The sequence below is a fragment of the Elephas maximus genome, chromosome 26 (assembly GCF_024166365.1).
Source record: "Elephas maximus indicus isolate mEleMax1 chromosome 26, mEleMax1 primary haplotype, whole genome shotgun sequence".
NCBI classification, from domain to species: Eukaryota; Metazoa; Chordata; class Mammalia; order Proboscidea; family Elephantidae; genus Elephas; species Elephas maximus.
Window position 1 is genome coordinate 7,914,024 of NC_064844.1, and position 23,111 is coordinate 7,937,134.

Genomic DNA, 23,111 nt, shown 5'->3' on the forward strand with positions numbered 1-23,111 from the left:
TGACTCCTGCGTTGCTAAGCGACGGCGGGCCCCGGGCGCGCGGCCCGGCGTGAGGCGTGGGGGCGGGGCCGGGGCGCGCAGGCGCAGTGACGCCGCGGGGCTCCGCGGCTGCGCAGTGGGGCCGAGAGGGGGCGGCGGGCCGGGATGCGCGCGTCTGGCTCTGTCTCGCCCCCGGCCCCTCGGCCTGCCTTTGACCTTGCCCTTCCCCCTTCCCCGGCCGGGCCGGTATCAGCGCGCCTCTGCCCTTGGCCGTTTCCGGAGCCTCCCCCGCGGGCCTCGGCTCCGGAGCCGGGGCAGCGCGGGCCACAGCCGCCCGAGCTGGCTGCAGAAAGGCGGGCGGGCGGGCAGGAGGGAAGCCTGTTGTTTCCCGTGACCCAGCAGATCCTGCCCAAGTCCCGGTTCTCCGCTCCCGGGTCGCCGAGCCTTGGCGTGGGAAAGCCTGGCTGTCGCTGTTCCCCACGGTTTCCGACCAGCCCTCCTTCCCGGCCCGGGGCGCGCATTAGCCGAGAGCAGGGCGCGCTCATGCCCTGCCAACGAGGCTCCCCGCCGTGGGTGCATCTGCAGGCGAGCAGGGCGCAGCGTCGGGTGCAGGGGCTCAGGCAGAGGGTAGGGGCTCGGAGGGGAAGCACTGAGCCAAAATCAGCAAGCCCCGGCCAAAAGCCGTGGAGGCTTTATGTCCATCATCTGGCCCTGGAATTTCTCACCTCGTTTCACCACCGCCTCCCAATTTCCACTGCCGGAGCCAAATGTTTTTGGCATCTGTCATGGTCATTTTTGTGCATTTCACTGGATAATGAGGGGGGGAAAGTCCTTATTGAGCTGAATTCTGGCTATGTGTGTGCATATGTTTTGTAACCGAGTCAGTATTAATAAGTCTGTATGTTCACATAGACCTTGAAGGAATATGGGGCGGCTGAGATTGGTCCTAGGGCTCGTTTTGCATATGTGAGCCTGTGCATAGAAATTTGGTATGTAGTTGCGCAGATACCGTAGTGTGGAAGTTGTAGATAAAAACACTGGGGTGTGTGTGTGTGGTTGTGTGTGTGTGTGGAGAGTGAGGAGTGGGTAAAAAAAAATATGGGGAAAGGAACCCATTGCCATCGAGACCATTGAAAACCCCAAAGCAGGGAAAACTAACATTTTTGGATCTGCAGCTTGAGAGCCCAGCATTTGCTAGGCACCGTATTAAACACCCTGGCGGAGCAGTGGTTAAGATTTCGGCTGCTAACCGAAAGGTCAGCAGGCACTTCGAATCTACCAGGTGCTCCTTGGAAACCCTATGGGGGCAGTTCTACTCAGTCCTAATGGGTCACTAAGAGTCGGAATCTACTTGATGGCTACAGATACTAAACACCATGTACGTACCTGTTTTTTTCCTAAGCATCAAGCTGTGTTGTGTTGGGAGCGCCCACCTAGGAGCAGTCTGGATTTGAATCCTGGCTGCGCCACTCACTAACTGGCTCTTGGATAAATGATCCTCAATGTCTTCGTCTACAAGATGGGAAAAATACCTAATTCACAGAGTTGTTGTGAGATGTAAATAATTTAATACAGGCAGAGTATTGAGAGTAGTGTCTGGGCTCGGTCATTGTTAGCTATTATTTTTCATTCAGCAATTTGATCTTTGTATGCTGCCCCGTGTCCTTAAGGCTTCGTCAACTCCTTCCTCATTCCCTCTGATTTTTATTTCAAGCCTTCATCAATCTCTTCAGGCTTTGAAACCCATTCACCTTCAGGGATAATCCCAAATGCTTGATTAAAAAGAAATAATTTTCTAAACTTTTTCCCTCTCAAACTTACAAAGTCACCTGCATCCATACAGAATGACAGTTGTCTGGCTCTATTTTAAGGAATATACTATTTGTCTAAAATATAAATAAACGTATGCCAGTCTCTTTACAACTGCTAAGCAGTTCGTGTATGTCTAAGAATTAAGGGCTGTGGGAAACAATAAAAAACAATTTAGTTGGGAACACAAACACAGGAAGAAATCGTGAACTAAACTACGATGATGCATAACCATATTATATAACTCAGTCACAAGGGTTAAGTTTCAGTGCGGATAACAATGGGTCAGTTACATATTCTTGATTACAACCTCTGCAGGCACTGCAAAATAATGTGGATTTTTAATAATTATTAACTTTTTATATGGAAAAAACACTGGACTTGTTATTAGTCTTTTCCTTTATTAGGTAAGCTATCTGAGCTAGCAGAGACACGTAAACCTCTCTGTGCCATAAATTTCTTGCTTGTAAAAAGAGGTAGCCAGAGAAGACAGTCTTTTAACATCCCCTCAGCTGTAAAATACAGTGATTCTATTGGAAAATGTGTGTCTGAAAATCAGTGAATGCACTAGCCTAAATAATAAAGTCATTTTCTTATTTGTGGTGGGTAGTTTGGGTAATCGTCTACGAAGACTATCTCGAAGTGATTTACTGATGTGGTCACCCAATGATGTGGTACCAGTTAAAAATACCTGTGCTGTTTGAACGAGAACACCATATGTGAGGGAACACCAAAAAAACAGCAGAGTGGAAATTGCCCATCCAAAACGTTACAGATGTAGAAAATCGCCAACACTTCTTTTTGAACCACAGGAAAATGCCAAAAATAACTAACTGCGCAGTTGTTTAACCTGATAGGGAAGCAGGGCTCTGGAGATCCAGCTTCCTTTCCCTTCTTTTCTCACTGACGTACCTACGCAGGTGAGAATCAAATTGTAGGGCATAAACCAAGCTATCCCGAATTCTGTTTTGTTTTGTTTTTTAAAAACAGGTAATTTATTTGCCTCATATATATGGGTTGTAAGGATTAAATGATGATACCTGTAGAGAATTTATCCTCACATAGTAAGCACTCATTAAAAGTTAAAATTGAATTGTGTCCCCCAAAATAGGTGTCGTCTTGGTTAGGCCATGATTCCCAGTATATTGTGTGGTTGTCCTCCATTTTGTGATTGTAATTTTATGTTAAAGAGAATTAGGGTGGGATCCTAACACCCTTACTAAGGTCACATTCCTGATCCAATGTAAAGGGAGTTTCCCTGGGGTGTGGCCTGTACCACCTTTTATCTTACACAAGATAAAAGGAAAGGGAAGGCAGCAGAGAGTGGAGGACCTCAAACCACCAAGGAAGTAGTGCTGGGAGCAGAGCACGGCCTTTGGACCCGAGGTCCCTGCTCGGAGACGATCCAAGACGAGGGGAAGATTGATGACAAGGACCTTCCACAGAACTGACATAGAAGAGAAAGCCCCCTCCCCTGGAGCTGATGCCCTGAATTTGGACTTGTAGACTACTAGACTGTGCGAGACTAAATTTCTGTTAAAGCCATCCACCTGTATTTCTGTTATAGCAGCACTAGGTGACTAAGACACTAACATTCCCACATTTATAATTAGTAAGGTAGAAGGTACAGCATGTACTGCATCATCTTTGTTTCATTATCTTAGATGAAAAGAATTTTATCAACCAAAAATATACATTAATTCCAGGGCAGTGGGAATGAGAAATGTCAGTGTTAACGTTTGTCTTTGAGGATGGTTATGTTCAAATGAAGCACAGATATAAAAGGGACCATGACCTAGCTCTTGAGCATCTAAGTTCAAAGCTAATAGATTTATATCTCACTTTTAGGAAAGAGAGATTACAAACTAAAACCAGAAGGCTGAAAAGCTCTAGTATAAATCATGTGGCTCACTTCTGATATAAATACCGCACTAGCTGCCATCGAGTCGATTCCACTTTATAGTGACCCTGTGGCTGGTAACCAAAAGATCAGCAGTTCGAATCCACCAGGCGCTCCTTGGAAACCCTATAAGGCAGTTCTACTCTGTCCTACAGGGTCGTTATGAGTTGGAATCGACTCGACCGCAACAGTTTTTTGTTTTTTTTAAATAGGGCAGAGTAGAACTGGCCCCTAAGGTTTCCGAGGGGCAGCTGGTGATTCCAACTGCCGACCTTTTGGCTAGCTGCCTAGCTCTTAACCATTACGCCACCAGGGCTCCAATATGAATGATCGGATCTGATATAAATGATCCTGGACGTATGCATGGGTATATTTATATTTATTCATGCAGATGTGTAAATAAAGATCTTGAGAAATTTATGAAATCTCTTGAAATAACAATTACAAACAGCCTGGACTACTGCAAAATCGTTGTTAGAAATCACGAGTTTGAAAATTCACCTCACTGAAGGAAAAGGCTGTATTTTAGGAATTTGGAGGTTTCTACCCACTTCTATGATTCAATGATTCAAGGTTTTTGAAATAATTCCAATGGCGCTTGCCCATACAGAAGCTGTATAACCAAAGGATGAATGGAAAGCTGAGTTTACGTAGGGAGAAAAGTAAAGGAAAAACAGTTGCTGTTAATTCTAACTCATGGTGACCCTATGTGTTGCAGAGTAGAACTGCACTCCATAGGGTTTTCAAGGCTGTGACCTTTCAGGAGTAGATTGCCGGGTCTTTCTTCCAAGGCACCCCAGGTAGGCTCAAGCCCCCGACCCATCAGTTAGTAATTGAGCCTTTAACCATTTGCACCACCCAGGGACTCCTTTGGTACCACTACAATGTCTTAAATAGAGTAATCATGCAGTAAAGATTGAATGGCTACAGGCACGTAGCCTTTTGAGGAAGGAACATTGCAAAATGAAATATGATTAAGGTGTTACCATAGCAAAAGGCTGGAGCTCTGGTGGCGCAGTGGTTAAGAGCTACGGCCCGTGCTACAGCTGCTAACTAAAAAAAAAAGGTCGGCAATTTGAATCCACCAGCTGCTCCTTGGAAACCCTATGGGGCAGTTCTACTCTGTCCTATGGGGTCGCTATGAGTCAGAATTGACTTGACAGCCACAGGTTGGTTGGTTTATATATATGAAAACATAGAAAAAGAATAAAAATGGGCAGAAGGCAATAATCATAACATATAATATTCATCAGCATGTACTTTGGTAATAGCTTCCCCCAGAAAACTTTCACTTTCTTTTGTTTTGTGGACCCACTATTAATCCTCATCTTTAACTATATTTCATCTGTGTAAGACTCTGACGAGTCCACCCACCAGATAATCTGCTCCAAACTCGTATTTCTTTCACTAAAGATGGGCCTACATCATGTACAAGATATGACCAAACATCTAATTTTCGACGTTTGCTTTAACTTGAGTATGAATTGATTTGCTTGAGTGAGAACAGAAAGCCTCATTAATGGGAAAATATAACGATTCTAACATGTTCTTTTCCTAATGAATGGTTGAGGTTACCTATAATAAAATATAGAGATAATGCTTAGTTTTGTCTTGGGCATACTTCATGGGATTATATTCCAAACGAATTATTCTCTTTATGTCACCTTCAATGTGAAGCTTATGGTTACTTCTGGCTCACTCGGTCCTCTAGGGTCGCTATGAGTCAGAATCGACTCGACGGCAACAGGTTTGGGCTTTGGTCTGGTTTCTCTGAACACTTTTTACAATTTTTTTTTTTACCTATCATCGCCGTCTTTTTTTCTGAACTGAACATAGATCGAACTGAAATTTCACTTCCTACTTTAATATACTCTTTGCTTCTCATTCCAAAGTTCAGTATTTGAAGGAATACAGCATAATAATGGTTCAGAGCTGGGCTCTGGAGTCAGAGCCCCTTCCCAGTGGCATGACTTTGGGCGAATTTATCTTTCTGAACCTTAATTTTCTCTTCTGTAAAACGGTAATAATTATAGTGCCTGCCTTCTGCATGGTGTTTTTGTGAGGATAAAGTAAGATGGTCCATAGTATACTGCCTGGCATATGCTAAGTGCTCAGTAACTTATTATCTATCTATCAGCATTATCAACATCAGAATATAAACGTCTTGAAAACTGAGGTAGGCTCATAGCTCTCTGTGAACCCAGCACCTGTGTACCCCTGGCAGATCCTCAGTAGGTGTTTCCTAAATGAATAAATGGCAAAAATATTCAGTAAGTTTTATACAGTCCTCTCTTTTCTCCAGCCTACTGGTTTCTCCCTGCTTCTGAAAGTTTTCACTGGTCGCTCAGGACACCCCTTGGCTGTACAGGCAAGAAAGTCTAGATTTTTGTTCAGACTGCATCTTTTTTCTCAGGTAGCTTTTCAATCCTCTTCTGGCTTTGGACTTTATACTCTCAAAAGGCACAGATCTCTGTCCTTCTAACCCTGGCCCTGTTTGTCTCACAGCCCCCAATTTGGATGCTTTCATCCATTCACTGTGTTTTTTCGCCACGAACCATCCTCATTTCTGCTTTATCCTGTTTGCTGACATAATTATACTTTTCCGGAAAGCTCTCCTATTTGGGGAAAGGAACTTATTTTCACCTGGGTTAATGGGTTAGAAAGGATGATTGCTACATTTTTGTTGTCCCTCTCTCCAACCGCTTTCACCCCACTGGAGAAAAAAGTTGCTAATCAGATTCTCAGAATTGGATGTTGATTGGGACTATTTTGCTAGGGGGTATGATTAAAGGTCAGTGCTCAGACACCGGGGACACACCCTTGGCCTTTCTTGCGCTTCCTCACTCCAGGATTGGACAAACCAGGCGGGACCCGCCATCTTATCTCTGTTCTACCTTCAGCTGTGTGGAGCTGATGGACCATGCCATTGTTTGAACAGAGGGTATGGAATTCAAGTGAGAGGGGGCGGGAAGTAAGAGGCTTCACTCTGGCCTCCTAGCCTAAAGAAATTTCTGTCATCTAGCTTTTTACTTGAATTGTGCATTGCCGAGCTATGTCTTTGTCCAGTTAATGAAATCTGTGCTTTGCTCACTATTTGGCTCTCGTTTCTTAACTAGATGCTTCTTCAGCAGAGAACCCCAGAAGTAGGACCAAAGTCACATGCAGGACTGAACCCCTAACAGTGTTCTTCATCCGAACAAACTCAATTCACAAATCATTTTAGACAGCTGTTATAATGGTCTTTTTCTAAACCTGTACTTCTTACAGCATTGAGAGATACAGACTATTCATTGTTTATTACCATAGAATTTTACTCTTGATGTGTGCTTGTGACTGTCTCGGTTTCCAGTCAAATTGTGGGCTCTTCAGGAACATCTTACACTTAACAAAAAAAATGCGGGTTATGGTTTGGAAAAACAGGATTGGCATTAGAATGGTCTGTGTTGTTACATCCCAAAGCAATGTTTCCACATTTGATTATTGGGACACCATTCAATATACCCCAATTTTGTGTTTGCAGATGGTTACTCACAAAAATGTAGTGAAATTTTTATTATTGAAAGATATGCTAGGTAGAGTTTAAACTTGTATCAGTACAAGTGTGCACAAGGCTGACAGCAAGCAATGCCCACGTATACACGTACTGTTGAAGTAAAGCCTTAGGATGTGCCAGGAATAGACCACTGTACACGCTTAGAGCTACTCCCGTCTGCTGACATTCGAAAACTGCTAATGTTTTCTTTTCTTTTTCTCACGCTGTTTTCAAATAATGGGTGGAACAATAAAATGAATGGGATGTTGGGCATTCTTTTCAAAATTAGAGTTAAGCTACAGTCTAAATACTGGAATGCTGATGCCTCAAATCTATTATTCAGATTGCATATCGTAAGCAATGGGGCTCACTAAGAGAAATCTTACCAATGCTGAATTCAAAGAAGTTGGTATGGGTGAGGGATGGTAAGGAGGTCATAGAAGGATTGGAAGAATTTACAACACATCTATTCCCCCGGTTTCTGAAAATCTAATATTAAATCTTTTCTTAATCTCAGTTTAGGTCCATTAAGCTGATTTGATTTTCTACTTTGTTAAAGTACTTGTTAAATTGTATGTAACCATAACTCAAATCTCTTTCCCTTTTCAAATTATGATATAAAATTACTCTATGAAAGAGAGAAAGTTTCAACATTTAACTTATTTTTATACTTTCAGAGTAATCCATTGTGTCTCTGAGATGAAATGTCTTTCCTCATTTACAAATAATCCTACCCCGATCCCCTCACAGTGCAAACAAAATACTGTTGTTGTAAAGAAACAACTGATCTCATTTTAACATGAAAACTGATTTATTTGAGTTAAAATGAGGTTCCATTGCCAGGCTCTTTGTTGGCATAGAAATTTCTATCCAGAGTTAAACCATACTTTTAAAGAAAAGAGGAAGAGCTAATTCAGTTTCTAAACTACTAGAATTTATTCTGGTAAGTTCCTGGTGGAATACCATTGATCATTCCAAATGAGATATAAGGATTTTAATGTATAAGTTTTATTCAAAAAGATTTCCCCCCCATTGTGTAAGAGGAACACATGCTTATTAGAGAAAACTTTAGTATAAAAAAGCAAACGTCTACCAAAAAGCAATAACCATTACTCAAGTTTAGTGTGTTTGGTTCCATTTTTCCTCCATCAGTCTAGAGCTGTGCTGTCTGTCCAATTTGGTAGCCATTTGCCACATGTCACTATTTTAATTTTAATTAATTAAAATGAAATGATACCAAAAATTTCGTTCATTGGTTGCATTAGCCACATTTCAAGTGCTCAATAACTACATGTGGCCAGTGCCTATGGTATTAGCACAAATATAGAATATTCCTATCATCACAGAAGTTCTAATGGACAGAGCTGTTTAGAGGTATAATTATACCTATACACAAAACTTAATTGGAACTATATATTTATACAGTATATAGGTATATATATATTTACCTACACACATCAGGCTTGGTAGAGTGTCAGCAAAAAAAGAGGAAGACCCTCAACGAGATGGATTAACACAGTGGCTGCAACAATGGGCTTAAGCATAACAACAATTGTGAGGATGGCGCAGCACTGGGCAGTGTTTTGTTCTACTGTACACAGGGTTGCTATGGTTGGAACCAACTCGACATCACCTTACAACAACAACATACATATACACACGCATACACACAAAACTACATATACATATAAAACTACATGGAGTGAAACTATATATACTTTTGTATCTATATAGTATAATACAAAACTATATATATACAAAAAAATTGAATATACAAAATTACATACAGAAAAACCGTATAAATGTGCATTTATGTGTATATATCTATAAAACAACCAACCAGTTGCCATCAAACTCTAAAAAAAAATGGTGCATAGTTTTCCGAAACTTGTTTTTCCACTCAACATTATGTTTCTAAGATTTATATAGCTATAGTTCATTCATTTTTATGTATAATATTCTACCTTTTTCATTCTCCAACTGATGGATATTTGGGGTGTTTCCATTCATTATTATTATTAGCAATGCTGCTAACAGTATCTTTACACGTCTCCTGGTGCAACATGTTAAAAGTTGCTCACAATGTTTTTTACATTTGTTTAATTGGAACCCTCAGTAATAAATGCATTTTATATGATGGTCCATAAATATATCCTTATGTATGTAGCCAAATGCATAAAATGATGTCCTTACCATATACAGTGTTCTCTAATAGTTTTCTTTTCTAATTAATTGTATTTTATTAAAAAAAAAAAATGCTAGTCACAACCCATTACACCGAATTCACTATGAACTACGGGGTTGTGATTAGCAGTTTGAGAATCAGTGCTCTAGAGAAAGTGTTTAGATTGCAGAGTACGCCAATATTCAGCTTTATGAGATGATGCCCATTGTTTTTCAAAGTGGTGGTACCATTCTCCACCAGTGGTATGTAAGAGTCCAATTGTGTGACTCCCCATCATCCCCATTGCTTGGTATTATCAGATATCTTAAGTCTTGCCAGTCTGATGGGTACAAAATGAAATGCATTCATGGTGTTAACCTCCATATCCCTGATGAATAACAAGATTGAGTTTTTTTTTTTTTTTTAATATTTATTCACTATTCATTTTCTTTATCTCTGAAACACCATATGCTTTGCCCATTTTTCTCTTGGGTTGTGTTTTTCTATTCGTAGGGTCACTGTGAGTTGGAATGAACTTGACGGCAACAGGAGGTTTTCCCTGTTTATTTGTAGGGCATTTTAAAAGAACGCTTCCCGATTAATAATCCTTTTTCAATTATGTTTTGCAAATACACCTACCCTTCATTTATCAGCTATCCCATTATCTGACATTTCCCATTTATGACAATGGTAAAAATATCTACTATCGAAGTGTTTTGCACACTAGTGACGGACAACTGGCAGTAACAAACACTGTGGTAGGAGGTGAGAGTAACACTGGCTGTGATGGTGAAGGTTATGTGTCAACCTCACAGGGCCCTGATTCTCAGTGATTTGGCAGTTATGTAATGATGTAATTTGGCATTTATGCAATGATGTAGTCATCCTCAATTTGTGATCTGATATCATCATCTTCTATTTTCGCATAATGCCTATTTTCACATTACAACCTGGTCTTTGGAACCTAGCCATGTTTGTAAGTGAGGAGTGGGTATCTTCTTCCAGTTTGTTTGACTTTTTCCTTTTTGAGGTCTTTTGAGCCTGAAGTTCACAATTTTAAAGAAGGCAAATAGATTTTTTTTAGGGCTGTACCTTTTGTATCTTGTTTAAAAAATTCTTTTATAAATATATTTTCCTATTTTTTTCTAACAGTTTTAATGTTTTACCTTTGTATTTTCTTGCTTTCTCCCCCTTCCTGTTCTCTGTAGTTAGCAATCTTTAAATTTTTAAAAATGGAAGTATCTTTTCAGTTTACTCACAAATTTCCATTTCCAGCACTCTTTATTTTTTTATGTTGATAGTTTGCATCTGGTATCAATTTCCTTCTTCTGGAAGAACTTCATTTAACATTTCTTATGGTACAGGTCTGCTGATGATGAATTCTCTCATCTTTGGTCTATCTGAAAAAATTTTTTGAATTTCACTGGATATACAATTCTAAGTGGACAGTTTTTTCCTTCAACTTTCATCTTTTAAATGCTGGACATTTTGAAAGTTAAGTCCTTTTGAGAATTTGGATATTTTGCTCTTAAAGAGTATTATACTTTGTTTTGATCAAGTTATTTGCCAATCAGCTTGATCTCTTTGAGTGCTATTATTAAATCTTGCTAGGGTTGGTCATTGAACTCTTCCAATGCCTCATATGATTACTAAGAATTCTCCATCTTGAGTTGGTGGCTTGAACTTCTCCTAGCTCTGTGTGAGCTCCGGGGATTTCTCGTTTGTACAGAACTCTAGATGTTCCTTGCACAGCCCTGTAGGTTTTCACTCTACACATGCATGACCTAGACCCAAGAAAAACTCTATACAGATTTCCGGAGTTTTTTTTTCTTCTGTATAGCTCCCTCTTTCCAGAACTCTGCCCTCCAAGTCCAGCTGCCTTAAACCAAAAAAACCAAACCCAGTGCCATCAATTCCGACTCATAGTGACCCTGTAGGACAGAGTAAAACTGCCCCATAGAGTTTCCAAGGAGCGCCTGGTGGATTTGAACTGCTGACCCTTTGGTTAGCAGCCATAGCACTTAACCACTATACCACCAGGGTTTCCAGCTGCCCTAACCTCTCTAAACTCTATCTTCTGTCTCTTCACTTCAGCAAGGCCCCAGATATTGTTTGGATTCCTCTTTCCTGCTTGTGCCGTCTGGACATTGTCTGGAAATTGTCTCTAGGCAGGAAACTGGGACAGTTGTAGAGCTCGTCTAATTTGTTTACTTTCTCTCAGGGATCAAGGGTATCTCAGGCTTAAAGGCCCTTTGCATGTCTGGAAACAGCTTTCCATTTTTTTGTCCAGTTTTCTAGTTGTTTACCATGGGATGTTAGGCCTGGCCCTTGTCATTCCATCATGGCTGAGAGTGGAAGTTTTTGTCACTTTATTTTATGTGTCTCTTGTAATCAGCACACGGTTGGATTACATGAGGAATTTTTATAGGGAAGTTTAAGCCGTTTTTTATTTCTTGTCATAAATAAGTGGTTTTACTTCTGTCATCTTTGTTCAAGCTCTTGGGAGAGTTTCTTTTTTTTTTTTTTGTTATATTTAATTCCACAAATACGACTCAGCAATTACTATAGCCCTGCACTGTTTTAGGTGCTATGGATACACCAAACAAAAACAAACCTGCTGCCATTAAGTCAATTCCAACTCATAGCAACCCTAAAGGACAGAGTAGAACTGCCCCAAAGGGTTTCCAAGGAGTGGCTGGTGGATTCGAACTGCCGACCTTCTTGGTTAGCAGCCAAGCTCTTAACCACTCTTTTTTTTTAGCAGGGTATAAATTTACAAAAATCCCTAATGTAGCTTACATTCAGGTGAAAGACAATAAGTAAATATGTAAAATATAGAATGCTAGTTAGATGGTGGTAGGCAGCATGCGAAAAATAAAGGAGAGAAGCAGATAGGAAGTTTGAGGAGTGAGCGTTTGGGAATTTAAATAGGGTGATTAGGGAAGGACTCATTGATAAAGTGACTTTAGTGCAAAGACCAGAAGGAAGTGAGGGAGTGATATGAATGAACATCCAGAAGAACATCTGAGTCAGAGAAAATGGTAAGTGGAAAGGCCTGGGTACAGAGCATGCCTGGGGTATTCAGGAAGCAACAAGGAGTTTTCCGTGGTTGGAGCAGAATGAGAAGGATAACAGGAGAATGAGATCAAAACCTAAAGAGGGCAGATGGTATAGGGTGTATTAAGCCATGGTAATGATTCTGGCTTTTACTCTGAGTAAAATCGATTCCAATCAGGAGACTTTGAGCTGAGGAGTGACGTGATCTGACTTCCGTTTTAACACTATTACACTGGATGCTGTGTTGAGAATGGCCTAAAGAAGGGCAAAGGCAGAAGCAGGAGTCCAGATATGAAGCTGTGATAGTAACGATGGTGACTTGGATCAGGGCTGTGGCTTTAGAGGTAGTGAGATATGGTTGGATCCTGGGCATATCTTTTAAAATTTTTTATTATGGAAAATAAAAAACATATACAAGAGAATAATAAACTCTTACATACCCATTTCAGTGGTTGTCATTTTATGTTCAATCTTATTTCATCTATACCACTTTCTGTTCTCAAGCCATCCCTTCCTCTAAAGGATTATTTTGAAGCAAGTTCTGGATATTTTGAATATAAGGACAACAGAGACTTGAAATCAAGAGCCAAGTCAAAGATGACTCCAAGCCTTTTGACCTGAGCATCTCAAAGGCTGATGCTGCCATTTTCCAAAGTGGAGAGTCTGTAGAAGGAGCCATCAGCTGAGATGATGAGGTGTTGATGGAAGAAGTAAGTTAGCAATGAGGCAGCACAGGAGGTCAGTTTGAGGCATTAAAATCTGAGATGCCTTTTAGATATACAATGGGGAGATGTCAAGTAGGCTGTTGGTTATATGGATCTATAGTTGAGGTAATAAGTCTGAGGGGGAGCTGTGAATTTTGGAGTTGTCAACAACAAACAAAAAAACCAAATCCATAGCCATCCTGTCGATTCCGACTTACAGCAACCCTATAGTACACAGTAGTACTGCCCCATAAATTTCCAGGGAGTGGCTAGTGGATTGAACTGCTGAACTTTTGGTTAGCAGCTGAGCACTTAACCACTGCATCACCAGGGCTGGAGCTGTCAACATGTATGTGGTATTTAAAGTTACATTTGAGAAGTAGATGGGTATAGAATTAGAAAGAGCAGATGTCCGAAGGCCTGAGCTCTGGGGCCCTCCAAAGTTAGGAGGTTGGGGAGATGAAGAGAAATCAGCAAAGGGAACTGAAAACACGTGAATAATGAGGTAAGAGGAAAGCCAAGGAACTGTAATCTCCTGGAAGCCAAGTGAAAAAAGGTTTCAGTAAGATGAGGATAGAGAATTGGCCAGGGAACTTCACATTGAAATCATTACAACTAGGAAAAGCAGTGTTGGTAGACTGGTGGAATGATGGAGCAAAAGATGATGGGAAAAGGTTCGAGAAGAATGGGGAGACTGGATTACAGCTAGAATAGGCAACATTTTTTTTTTTTTTTTTTAGAAATTTAGCTGTAAAAGGAAGAAAGATGTGGCAGTAGCTGGAAGAGTCAAGAAAAGGAGAAATAATGTTTGTAAGCTGACGAAAAGATTCATTCAATAGAAAAGAAAAATCGACGCAGGACTGAGGGGAAAGAATAAAAAATCTAGGCATTGCCTTAGCTGGGATCATAGATGGTTCGTCTATGGTCATAGGCAAGAAGGCAGAGCAAGTGCTTGGGCTGATGACAGCCTGAACTGGGACATTAACCTCCAGAACTCTGAGACAACAAATTTCTATTCTTACAAGCCACACAGTTTGTGGTAATTTTTTTACCACAGCTCTAGACAACTGATTGGATTTTTTTGCTGGGTAGATGGGGGCTCGTGGGAGTTTTCTTTTGACACCATTTGTTTTCTCAGGGAAATAGAAGCAAGGTCACTGCTGTGAGTAGGGGAGGAGATATGGAGGCTTAAGGACCAAGGAGAAAGTATGGGATGGTTGTCTAGGAGGGTCGTGGAGTGAACGGACTGGGATACAGAACAATCGCTGGGCAGCAGTTAGGATCCTCTTGAGGTTAGCAATCACCAATGCTAGTGGTTTTTGGTTTATCGTTAAAATTATTTGTTGCGGGGGGAGGCTGTATGTATGGACCTCTTCTCAGTAATTTTTGCTTAAAACCTACGTTTTTAGTAGTTGTATACCTAGATACTTTGCCTTAGGAAAGTTTTCTTCTATTATAACTTTGATTTTTCCTTCTGTTTCAATTATCATGGCTTCCCCCACCGCCATGAACTCCTAAGATTGATTTATTGGTAAGTTGGGTATGTAATCTCTTTACTTCAAATTAATCATTCTCTCTCACGTTTCTTTCTTTCTTTCTTTTTGTTCTTCTTTCCCAATGAACTTTTCAGATTTGTTCTCCATAGCAGTGTTTTCTTAGTCTACCTAATTGCCAAAATCACCCAGAGACATTTCAAACATGCAGATTTAGGTACAAAAACCATGGAAGATACTGATTCATCTTATGGAATGGAGCCTGGTAATCAGTATATTTAAAATCCTCCTCAGGTAATTTGAATAATCAGCAGAGTTTGGCAACCACAGTGATTGATGATAATTTGATAACGATAATTAAAAATTTTTTTTGTTGTGCTGTAGGTGAAAGTTAACAGTGCAGTTTAGTTTCTCATTCAAAAATTTATACACAAATTGTTTTGTAACATTGGTTGCAATCCCCACAGTGTGTCAGCACCCTCCCCCTTTCCCTGCCCATCCAGTGTTCCTGTCCCTTCCTGCCTTCTCCTCTTTGCTTTTGGACTGGTGTTGCCCATTTGCTCTCGAACACTTAATTGAACTAAGAAGCACATTCGTTCCTCACGTGTGTTATTGTTTGTTTAATAGGCTTGTCTAATCTTTGGCTGAAAGGTGGACTTCAGAGGTGGCTTCGGTACTGAGTTAGCAGGATTTCTGGGGGGTTATAATGATAACTTGCCAGTCCCTCTCTCTAAAGCAGATCATAATTCACTTTCAGTTTTGCTTTTTGGGTTTCCTACAGTCTGTCCGTATTTTAAGTGTGTGTGTGTTTATGTGTGCATGATTTTCAAACATCTCAGCTAATGTTCCTTAATTCACTTATTGTATTTTAATCTGCATGTATTCTTTCCGAAGGCCCCCGGCTTTTCTTTTACAGAGGTCAGCTTTCATTGTATGATACTGAGGACATCAGCAGATGTTTCCTGATTTTTTATTTTTCCCTACAACAAATAGTTTTTAGAGGAATGCCCTTCCCCTGATTATAAAGGATAATGCACGCTGTACCATGGACTGTAGTGTTTGTTGTGAACTCTGGGGCTGATTTTTTTTTTTTTTTCCTGTTTATTCATCTTCTCATGAGGAAAGTTTGGTTATATACTGGTATTTGCCAACAGACAAAGGGGACCCTTCTTGGGTCTAAAGCCTTAAAATGGTTGATGTGCCCTGTTGTTGTTTTGCTATGAGATTTCTAAGAGCCTTAAATTTTGTATTTGTGAACTATATCTTAAATATAAAAGGATGTGTAAAATATTCTATAGAGTTTAAATAATTAAAAAGTGAACACTTATGAAGTTACCACTCAAATTAAGAAATAAAACATCAGGAGCTGTCTCCGTATTCCTGTCCTGGATCACAACCCCATTCTTCTAACTTGGAGGTAACCACCGTCCGTGTTTTGTGGTAATAATTCCCTTGCTTTTGTTAATAGTTTTGTTATCTATATTAGTGTCACCGAACAATATGTTGTTCTGTTTGGCCTATTTCTGAATTTTATGTGAATGGAATTGTACTGCACATATTTTTTGTGACTTACTTTGCTTAATATTATGTAGGTGAAATTTACCCATGTTTATGTGTATATAACAGTATTTAGAACATTTTCACTTCTGTAGAAATTTTCTATTAAATGTATATATTAAAAACTTTTTATCCAGACTATTGTTGATAAACATTTCAGTTACTTTGAATATTTGAGTTGTTTCCAGTTTTTCACTATTATGAACAACACTGTTCAGAGCATGTGCACAAGAGTTTCTCTAGAGAATACACCCAGGAATAAAATCTCTAGGTTGTAGGGTCTGTGCGTGGCCACTAGGCAATGCCAAATTACCTTCCACTGATTTGCTGGAGAAACTAGGTTATTTGTCCTATATTCTATAGTCTATTCCACATTCTGAATTTAATGTATTACTTCCTTTTGGTATTATTTAACTATTCCCTATATTTTCTGTAAACTAATAGGTGCGTGAAGGAGCCCTGGTGGCACAGTGGTTAAGCACTCAACTGCTAACTGAAAGGTCAGTTGCTCCTCAAGAGAAAGATTATGGCAGTCTGTTTCCATAAAGATTTACTGCCTTGGAAACCCTATGGGGGCAGCTCTACTCTGTCCTGTAGGGTCGCTAGGAGTTGGAATTGACTGGACAGCAATGCATTTGGTTTGGTTTGGGCTTAATACGTACATGCAGTGGCTCGATGAGATTTGAGTTCATTTTATAGAAAGAATATGTCATAGTTGGTACTGTGTATTTCCTAGTGCATCACGTAATGATGCCGGTGGTAAATTTTGTCAGTTTTTGTTTGTCGAAAATGTTTTTATTTTACTCTCATTTTGAAAAAAGATTTATGCTGAGTTTATTTTCTTTCATTACATTGAGGCTATCCACTGACTTTTCATTTCCATTGTGGCTGCTGAAAAGTCAGGAGTAAATCTGACCCTTCCTCTTTGAAGGTTTTTCTTTTCTTTTTCTCTGGCTGCTTTAAAGATTTTCTTCTTGTCTTTGAAGTTCTTCAGTTTCATTCTGATACGCCTTCATGTGTATTTCCCTTTATTTCTACTAATTTTAGACTGGACTTCTTGAATCAGTAAATTACTGTCTTCCATCAATTCTGGGAAGTTCCCATCCGTTATCTTTTCAAATATTACCTCTGATCCATTCTTTCTCCTCTGTCTTTTTGGAAGTCTAATTAGGTAGGCTAGAACATCTCACTATGTCCTTTGTATTTCTTAACCTCTTTAAAAATATATATATATTTCCATCTCATTGTCTCCATGCTGCATTTTAGATACTTTTTGTCTAACCTGGTTTTCAATTTACTTTAGCATGCTGTTCAACCTATTGATTAAGTTGTTTTTTAACTGTTTTGTTTTTGCATTTTTAGAAGTTCTATTTGGTCGTGTTTCATGTCTATTTAGTTAGTCTCTTTACTTTTTTATTCCCTGCACTTATTTTCAAGCTTATATTTTAGTTATTTAAACAAAATAAGCATAGTTGTTTTATATTCTATGTTACAGATTGAATTGTGTCCCTCCAAAATATGTGTTGTAAATCCTAACCTCTATGCCAGTGGTTATAATCCCATTCGGGGATGGGTTGTCTTTGTTAATGAGACAGAATTAGTGTAGCATGTGTCTTAAGTCAATCTCTTTTGAGATATAAAAGAGATTTAAAAACTAAGCAAAAGCAGCAGAGATGGGGGAAGACAGATGCCCAGCCACAGGAAGATTGCCCATGAGCAGAAGCTCAAAGAGACAAAGACCTTCCTCCAGAGCCAACAGAGAAAGAAAGCCTTCCTCTAGAGCTGGCACCATGAATTCAGACTCCTACTCTCCTAAACTGTGAGAAATAAATTTGTGTGTTAAAGCCGTCCACTTGTGGTATTTCTGTTATAGCAGCACTAGATAACTAAGGCATTCTGTGTGTGATAATATCAATTTCTGATGTATCTGTCCTTTTGCTGTTTCTTCATGCTACTTCAGTTAGCAACTGAGCACTTAACCACCGCACCACCAGGGCTCTCTTATTCTTAGAACTTTGTTTGCTTATGTGTGTTTCATGGTTTTTAACTGTGAGCTGCTCTCTTTTCTTGGAAAGCAATTTTTAGGACTCTGAATCCTAGGATAAAGGTATTTTCTTCAAGAGACAATACCTTCAAATAAAAGATATTTACTACGAACTGATGTCTGGGAGCATTACTAGTCTAGGACCTCTCTAAATTAGTGTTTTGAAACTTTTGGACTTTCCAGATAACTGGGATTTGAGTTGCAAAGCCACAAGAGAATCAGTTTGTTGTTACAACTTCTTGGCGAAGAAATAACTTGTTATTTCACCAATTATAATGTAAACCACAGTGTTTAGCATGCTTTGCTGCTAGAGCTCTTTTCTCTGCATTTACTTACGTGCATTATGGAGACTAGCCAGTGTGCTACCCCATTTCCTTCTCTTTCCCATGCGCTGTGTTATCCCAATAGACGGAGAAGGGGATGTAGTTAGGATCAGACAAGAGAGAGAAGGGCTGGTTCTTCCTTTGCTGTCTCTGAAAATAGTACCTGAGGGACAGCAGAATTTCTCCTCCATTTTTGTTACCTGATGTAGATGCTACATCTCAGAATTAGTGGTGATCGTTGTCTACCCACTTTACGTCCGTTTCCTGATGAAGCACGTGCCCCACTTTACGTCCACTTCCTGATGAAGCACGTGCAGGCTCTGTTCTTAACCCAGATTAATCTGCGCTGAATTTAGTAGCAGTTTCTCTTGGATGCTTGCAAATCACTGACTATGATCCCTGCTTTTTAGAATTTTTTTGAAAGAGAAACTGGCATTTCCAACCCAACAAATTCCTTGCATCTTCTTACTCTTTGTGTCTTCTAGTATCTGAAAAATGAGAAAGGAATGAAAAGAAGAAGCCATATGTAGTTGGAGACCTAAAGAAGAATCTTGGAGACCCAACCAGATATATACTTATTTTCCAGCAGAGGAGAAAGCATAAATACTGCTTTCTGTCTAGCAGGGGAGAAAACCACTTCCTATGGAAAAATCTGCTGATAACACAGTAACTAGACTTTCTAATTAAAAAATTAATTTTTTTTTTTATTAAACTTCAGTTTTATTCAAAATCATTTGAAACAGTGAAGAAAAGGAAAATCACCTCTTACCTGTGATTCTAAATGTTAGGTTAAAGTCTCCAAGATATGCTTAGAAAACGTTTTTTAATTAAGCCACTAATTGTATATTCCTATTTCCTCTTGCATATTTTTTTCATACTGGTAAAATAAAAATGGAAACAAAAGACAAAAAATCAAATTTCAGAAATATTTTAACTGCTGTGGATCTTTACAGAAGTCACTACGAAAAATCAGAACCTGTTTCTGGTAGCACCAGAAGCGTAACTAGGGTATGGCAGGTCTGGCAGGTATCGCACTAGCCCTTGGTACGTGGCGCCACTGAGCAGTTTCTATTAACTCGGAATGGCCAGCGGTGTACCTATGTAAAATGGCACCCATGGCAAGTACTGAAACTCTGCCCCTGTCCGAACACCTGACACCCCTCTTTTACATAACTTTACCATAATATCAGTTCAAAAATACAAGTCAAGCTCATTAATCTTTCAACTAACACATTACCATGCTTGAGGAAGGACGTTCGGTGTACCGGGTTAATAGAAACTGCTCACTGTCGCCATGCACCCAGGGACAGTGCAATACCCTAGATACACCACCTTTCACGAATTGTGCACATTCTAATAGAATTGACTTAAAGTATCTATACCACGCTGGCTTGACAGAGGTAATTAAGAGAAGAGGAACGTGTGTTTGAATTAGCATTTATAGAAATTTAGAAGATCCCAGATAATACTTTTTTTTTTTTTTTGCAGAATTCTTCGCAAAAGATAATTACGGAGCATCCTAATATATGAAAGAGATGAGGGTAGGGCTGCTTTTATTGGGATGGGCATTCGGGTCCTGGGCCGAGATCAAACTTCCCATCTCTCTCTGCCTTTCTACTCTCCCTCTGTGGCTCTCCTGGTAGTCCTCTGGCTCATGGAATCTTTTGAAAAGCTCTGACCCAGTCTAACTTGTTGACCTTGCAGCTGAAAATGCTGAGGTACACAGGTAATTCATGGGTGGACTGGGCCCAGGACGCAGGTCTTCTGATGCTTGAAGCACAGTATTCTCTACCATGTCATGCTGCCTATTTTTAGTGCCTGAAATTAGTTCCAGGGGTGAAAATCTCTTCCTGTTAACCAAGTTAAAATATATATATATATATATATATATATATATATCCACACACACACATAAACATATGCACACACACATATATATATATTTTTATGCACATACACACATATTTTTTTTATGCACACACATATATCCACACACACACACACACACACACATATATCCACACACACATATATATATATATTTTATATCTGTATCAACAGAGTTCAGGGAGGGCAACTGTATAAAATATATTGGTGGATTATATGCTTTCAAGTATATACATTCAAAAGGCATATACTTTGAAGTGAATTCTGTTTTTATATTGACTCTAATTATGAGTTTAGAAGTATATGGTTCTGAAAAATTGGTCAGTAGACGAAGTTGGAAATGTTTAGTCAGAAAGATGGTGACCAGCCTCCAGCCAAGTCAAACTACTGGGTGCCGTTGCCCTCTCCACCCCCCACCCTGTGGTTCCTTCCTTCAGTGTTCCTCTGCCCTTTGCCACCGCAAGTCTCTACCCTGCATTCTTCAGGCCACAGAGTACTCCTCTATACTCAGAGATTCCCAGTCTCAGATAAAATTTGGATTGCTTCTTCTCAAGCTTAGAAGCCTTTACCCTTCTTGATAAATATAAAGATTTCATTAAAGGACCTAGTTTTACCCCAAGTGAGGTAGCCTTTGTCCTTGGGTCTGGAGAAATAACCGTTGGAGTAATTGGGATGCCTTGGTCTGGGACTTCCAGACCATACCTAAGGATTTGCTATAGCTTTTGGGTGCTGGCCAGACCAGAAAAGCCCATATCAACCAGCTTCAGGAGGCATGATTTAGCTTATCATGCAGGACTGGCCAATAAAAGCCCAGAACACCAAGGCTCTGGAGAGCTTCCTAGTCAGCCAAGGGAAGGTGTCTTAGGCTGGGTTCTCTATAGGAGCAAAATTGGTAAAGTGTATAAATAGAGAGAGATATATATTAAGGAAATGGCTCACGGTTGTAGAGGCTGGGAACGTCCTAAGTCTGTGTGTCAGGATAAAGGTGTCTCCTGATTCAAGTAGCCGCAGGGGCTGGTGAATCCAAGATTGGCAGGTCAGAGAGCAGGGTTCTTGCTCACAGGCTGTGAAGACCAACTAATCCCAAGATCGGCAGGTAAGATGGCAGGTAAACTGCTAGCTCAAGTTACCAAAAGTGAGGTCAGATGAGCAGGAGCCAGCTGCAGGATCCAGAGCAAGCAAAAGTCCATGAGCCTTGCCAGAATGTTCACTCATATTCGATGTAGGCCACACCCCGAAGGAAACTTTCTTTCAACTGACTGGCTACTCCCAGCAGATTCCATCATGGAGGTGATCACCTTGTATCAAACCTCCTCATGGAAGTGATCAGATCATATGCCCACCAAGCCACTGAGAATCAATACCCAGCCAAGTTGACACACAACCTTAATGATCACAGAGAGTGACAAGCCCTCTCTGAGATGGCAGCTCTGAGTTGAGAACCTTCTCAGACCTCTCCCGTGCATCTCTTCCTTATGATGACCTTGATTTACATCCTTTTACTATAATAAAACCAGTAGTTGCAAATATGATATCTTCCGTAAGTTCTGTGGGTCATTCCAGTGAATTACTGAACCCAAGGAAGATTCCCTTTGACTTGCAAGGTCTAACCTAGCCTGGGGTGACTAGGGACAGGGAGAGGGGGAGACTGCTGAGTGGGCGGTTGATGTCAGAAATGATGAAGAAATGGGAAAGTGAGGATATGTTTGATCTCCACCTTCTGAGAATTGACTTTGTGCTCATTCTCATCCACAAAGCTATCGTCCCAGTGCCCCACTGCATAAAGGGTTTATTTTTTTGCATATCCCTCCAGCCCTGATGATTCTATTAAGCTTTATTTCTTCAGTTAGCTTTTTAAGAAGATAGGCATTTTTGTATGAATATGAAAAATAATAGTAAACATGCTTTTACACATTACCCCTCATTCTGGTATGTTGGGGGGATGGGTATACAGGGAGTGGAGTGTTGAGGCCCCCCCACCCCACTGACAGGCACTGAAGTAGATTACCATCTTTTATTTCTTTCTTGGTCTTTAAAATATCTAATTCTGACAAAAAATAAATTTACCAAGGTAGGTTGTCATCTAAAATATGATACGTAAATTAAAAATTTCCTGTGTAAGATCAAAATGAAATGTGATGTATTAAGTTTACAGCTAAGATGTGTTATCTGGTTTCTTTAACACATTTTTTATATTGTTTCACCTTTACTTCTCTTGCTCTCTACCCGTTCATGAACACCTATTTTTCAATCACTATATACAGCATTTTTTTCTATCCAGTAGAATTAAGTTATGTATTCATCATTAAGCAACCTTCACTAGTGTGGTTCACTTTGTGCACTTAGAAGATTGTGCCAGCGAACATGAGTGTGACTTTCTTATTCAAAGAGCCGGGAAGGGAACTACCAAAGGATATCAGGCTAATGAAAAGTGACATATTGGTGTCACTTCTGAGATGTACTATTCTAAATCTATTTAGCTCTAGTGGCACAGTGGTTAAGAGCTCGGCTGCTAACCAAAGGTCAGCAGTTCAAATCCACCAGTCGCTCCTTGGAAGCCTTATGGGGCCATTCTACTTTGTTGCTATAAGTCACAATTAACTCAATGGCAGCGGGTTAGATTTTGATTTCAAACATGGGTGTGCAAGAAACATGTTTTATT

General features: G+C 40.0%; 1 protein-coding gene across 1 annotated transcript in view; it reads right to left on the bottom strand.

Annotated features, from left to right (window-relative positions):
• Positions 1–15,127: 15,127 nt before the first annotated feature.
• Positions 15,128–23,111, bottom strand: part of ACYP2 (acylphosphatase 2) — a 155,766-nt gene continuing 147,782 nt past the window's right edge. Inside the window, exons 5-7 of the mRNA XM_049870193.1 lie at positions 21,389–21,609; positions 19,332–19,439; positions 15,128–19,050 (exon numbers count right to left, since the gene is read on the bottom strand). The gene's annotated coding sequence lies outside the window, so the exon portion shown is untranslated. The remainder of the gene's footprint in view (positions 19,051–19,331; positions 19,440–21,388; positions 21,610–23,111) is intronic.